General features: G+C 41.0%; 1 protein-coding gene across 1 annotated transcript in view; it reads left to right on the forward strand.

Moving 5' to 3' along the window:
• The window catches only part of kif25 (kinesin family member 25), a 321,128-nt gene that overhangs the window by 245,996 nt on the left and 70,072 nt on the right, over window positions 1–5,060 (forward strand). The window lies entirely within an intron of this gene.

Here is a 5,060-nt window from a genome sequence, read left to right on the forward strand (position 1 = left end):
GCACGAGTCAGGAGATTGATACAAGAAAATTTCCAAGACACTGAGTATCCCTTGGAGTACTGCTTAGTCAATCATCAAGAAATGGAAAGAATATGGTACAGCTGTAAATCTGCCTAGAGCAGGCCGTCCTCAAAAACTGTGTGACTGTGCAAGAAGGGGTCTAGTGAGGAAGGCTACCAAGGGACTTATGACAACTTTTCCAGATTTATCAGCTTCAGTGGCTGAGATGGGAGAGACTACATATATAACTGTTGCCTGGGTGCCTTACCAGTCACAGCTTTATGGAAGAGTGGAAACAAGAAAGCTACTGGTGAAAAGAACTCACATGAAATCTTGGAGACCCTGAAATCAGCTGGGAGATTCTAGGGTGTTCTGTAACCAAAATTGAGCCTTTTGGCCATCAGACTAAATACCATATTTGGCATAAGCCAAACATCGCACATCATCAAAAACACAACATCCCTATTGTGAAACGTGGTGGTGGCTGCATCATGCTGTGGGGATATTTCACTGCAGCAGGCCCTGGAAAGCTTTTCAAGGTAGAGCATGAAATGAATGCAGCAAAGTACAGGGAAATCCTGCTGGAAAACCTGATGCAGTCTGCAAGAGAACAGCGACTTTGCAGAGTACTTGTTTTCCAGCAAGACAATGACCCCAAGTAGAAAGTCAAAGCTGCACAGGAATGGCCTGAAGTGGCCAAGACAGAGTCCTCAGTCAATTGAGAATTTGTGGCAGGAGTTGAATATGGCTGTTCCCTCGTGATCCCCTTGCAATCTGACAGAGCTTGAGCAGTTTTGTAAAGGCAATGGGGTAAAATTGCAGTGCCCAGATGTGGAAAGCTGATAGAGACCTATCCACACAGACTCAAGGCTGTAATTGCTGCCAAAGGTACATCTACTAAATACTGACTTGATGGCTTGAATACTTATGCAATCAATTATTTTGTTTCATTTTTGTAATTAACTGAGATCACTTTGTAGAGACATAATTTCACTTTTACACGAAGGAATCTTTTTCTGCTGATCAGTGGCAAAAAAAGCCAAATTAAATCCTCTGTGAATCAATGTTGTAAAACACTAAAACATGAAAACCTCTAAGAGATGTGAATACATTTTTATAGGCACTGTACAAACTCCTTAGGCTTCCCTGTTAGGAAATGAACCCCAGTTGATGATTGCTGACCCTGTAAAGCACAATTCTAACCATTATGCTTGTGTACCTGCTGCGGTGCTGCCAACGTCCACCTGCTTTCTACAGTTCACATTCTAAAGGTTTTAAAGGATGGCTTTCAGTACTTTCTTTGCTGTTGGCATACATTTTGGCTTAACAGACTTCTGTAACCTTGCACCATTTTCATACAGCGTGAACAAATGATACATAGTGCTGTGCAACAGTCTGAGTCACAGACATATAACAGATAACAATTACAGCACGGAAACAGACCATCTCGGCCCTCCTAGTCTGTGCCGAACTCTTACTCTCACCCAATCCCACCGACCTGCACTCAGCCCATAACCCTCCACTCCTTTCCTGTCCATATAGCCGTCCAATTTAACTTTAAATGACAACATCGAACCTGCCTCAACCACTTCTGCTGGAAGCTCGTTCCACACAGCTACCACTCTCTGAATAAAGGAGTTCCCCCTCATGTTACCACTAAACTTTTGCCCTTTAACTCTCAACTCATGTCCTCTTGTTTGAATCTCCCCCATTCTCAATGGAAAAAGCCTATCCATGTCAATTCTATCAATCCCCCTCATAATTTTAAACACCTCTATCAAGTCGCCCCTCAACCTTCTACACTCCAAAGAATAAAGACCTAACTTGTTCAACCTTTCTCTGTAACTTAGGAGATGAAACCCAGGCAACATTTTAGTAAACCTCCTCTGTACTCTCTCAATTTTATTGACGTCTTTCCTATAATTCAGTGACCAGAACTGTACACAATACTCCAAATTTGGCCTTACCAATGCCTTATATATATATATGTGTGTGTGTGTGTGTGTGTGTGTGTGTGTTGGGGGGAGGTTAGGAAGAGGGGAATCAGGAATCTTGGTTGGGAAAAGGAGAAGGGAGTGGGAAGCATTCTCTAATTAGGTGGAGGTGTGGAGAAGATTTCAAGGTTCGGAGTAAATTGATTATAAAACTAGATACAGAATCTGTCACAGTGAGATTATTTTTCTTGCAGGCAATTATAATAGAAAAAATAAATAGGATAGAATCAATGATCAACTACACACAAAGGCTGACAAACAACCAATGTGCTAAAGAAGATAAGCTGTGTAAGTAACAAAATATTAATAATAAATAAACAAGCAGGCAAGTAAATAACTAAATAATGGATAAATAAATTTTGAGAACATGAGTTGTAGAGTACCTGAAAGTTAGTTCAATGGTTGTGGAATCTGTTCAGAGTTTTGGATCTTGCTTACAAAATGCAGCACTTTTAGAGAGAGTGAATAGAGAGAAACTGCCTCCATTAGCAGATGGTGCAGAGGCAGGAACACGTAGATCGAAGGCTCTGAGAAAAACTTCATGGAGGGCTGGGCTGTTATTGTGATTGGATGCCTGTGGCTAGTGTTGACCCACAAGGGTTGGTACTGGGCCCCTTGCTGTTGCTTTGGGCAAAATCATGACTTGGGTTTAGGTGTAGGAGGCATAATCAGAAGTTTACAGATGATGTAGAACTTTGGTGGAGTCGTTGACAGTGTTTGCTATAATCTTAGGCAACAGGATGATATTAATGTGTTGTTGAAATGGGCTAAAAATGACAGCTGAAGTTTAATTCAACAAATGTAAGGCGGTGTACTTTAGGGATGCTGATGAAACTAGGGGTACACCATAAATGGTAGGGCCCTAAGAGTATCGGCAACAGAGGGACTTTGGCGTTCTAGTCCAAAGATCCTTGAATATGGTGGTGAAGCAGATACAAGGCTTATGGGAAGCTGGCTCGCATTAGTGGAGCCATTGAGTAGGTGAACAGAGAGGATATACTCCAACTTTATGGAACATTGGTCAGATGTTGACTGGATTACCATATGCATTCCTGGTCAGGAAAGGGTGCAGTGGAGCTACACCAGAATGTCTTTTGAGGTTTCAGTAACGAGGAGAGACTGAAGTGGAAGAGGTTAAGAGAAAGGGTGGGGTATGCATCCACCTATCAGCTACCTACAATGCAGTCCAAACATCTCCAACCCAGCATCTCCACAACAGTCCCACCTCCAGTCATGCAAAGATAAGACTAATGACATTCTTATTAGCTCTATGACTTAACAACCCTAGTGTGATCGCTATACCTTTAAACAGTTTATAGGTTGGAAAATTACCCACCATGGATCAGGGATTCAGGTGGTGAAGTTGGCTTGGAGGAGTGGAGGTTGTTGGCGCTGGCTGTGAATGGTGATGTTGGGAAATCGTGTAGGTTCGCGTAGGGGGAGAATGTGGAAAAGGAACTGGAGATGGTGGTCTTGGCGAGTGTGGGTTGGTGGAAGGAAGTTGGAATGAAGTTGAATGTCGATCTGGAAAACAGAAAAAGAAACATAATATGGGAATGATTTCAAGTGATGAAAAGGTAGTGTGGGAGATATTGAAAAATAGGAAAGAAGACTTAAAGGTAATGTTTAAATTTGACGTGGAACACTCTTCTTCTATCAATCTCATTAAATAACTACATAGTTAAAATTGGCCATAGGAAATATAGATTGTGCTTGTACTTTAAGAGGAGGTGATGAGTTAACAGTGTGAGAAGGCATTACAATTGAAGACTCTGTTTGGCAAAAAGTTAGTGTCTCTGTTGCCTAATGAAAATGGAGGTATTAGAGGTGTTATAATGGATGGCCCAGTGGAGATTTCAATAGGAGACTTTAAATCTCATTTATTGGGAGGCGAGGTTAATGAGGTAAAGAGATTGCAAGTAGTCAGAAATGGGGTAAGGATGGATAGTTTATCTATATTGATATGTTTTGATGAAATGAAGCTCTCTGATAAAGTTAGTTTGGGGTATATTAGTTATAATGTATGAGCTTATGCAATGGCCTTGCAAAAAGTTAAACCGAAATTTTTGCAAAGTACCAGTCAAAGAACAGAATGTGAAGTCAGAGGCTATATGTTGGCATCAAACTTCTCTCACTAAAGATACTTTACTAGTTGATAAAATGAAGTTTGTGATGTTCATAACAGATGTGGTGAGTAGTACTGCTCAAAGATCTATTTGTACTGAGAAATTTAAAACTATTGTGAAAGCTGCTGAAAAGTATCTGGCTATAGCTGGTGTGATGTGGGGAGCTGTAAATGAAGCTCTGATGGGTGGGGAATCTGTATTTCAGTCTCTTTGTGAAGGAACACAATGGGCATAAGAATATTACAGTGGAATGTGAGAAGCTGGATTTCTGATGGTCAAGACCTTAAGAAGTTTATTTCAGATGTATCAAATCCACCTGGTGTCATTGAGTAAACTTGACTGTTAATCCTTGTTGAGTTATGTTGTAATCAGGCATGATAGATTAGTTGGTAGAGGGGTTGGTGTTGCAATTTTATAAGGAAAGGGATAAGACATAGAGTTGTGGATGTAAATGAAGTATATGAGGCATTTGTAGTGGAAGTATTTGATTCCACAGGTAGGGGCATTAAATTGGTAATTTGTTACAACCCCTGTAGAAAGCTTTTGATTGACTTCAGAGGTTTCAAAGGTACATTAAAGGTCAGAGACATGTATACAATATACATCCTGAAATGCTTTCCCTTTGCAAACATCCATGAAAAACAGAGGAATGCTCCTATAGAATGAATGACAGTTAAGTATTAGAACCCCAAAGTCCCCCCCACTCCCCTCCCTCCTGCAAAAAAAACATCAGCACCCACCAGCAAGCACACAAGCATGCAGCAAAACAATAGCAAAGACAAAGACTTGCAGTACTCCAAAGACTGCTCATTCACCCACTATTCAACATACCACAGGCTCATTCTCTCCCTAATGAGGGAGAAAGAGGTGTCTCTGTTTCACAATGAGAGGGGAGACATACCAAACAACTCACTGGTTTACGATGTTAAGAGTCCATTGC

Source organism: Mobula birostris, chromosome 8 (assembly GCF_030028105.1).
Source record: "Mobula birostris isolate sMobBir1 chromosome 8, sMobBir1.hap1, whole genome shotgun sequence".
NCBI classification, from domain to species: Eukaryota; Metazoa; Chordata; class Chondrichthyes; order Myliobatiformes; family Myliobatidae; genus Mobula; species Mobula birostris.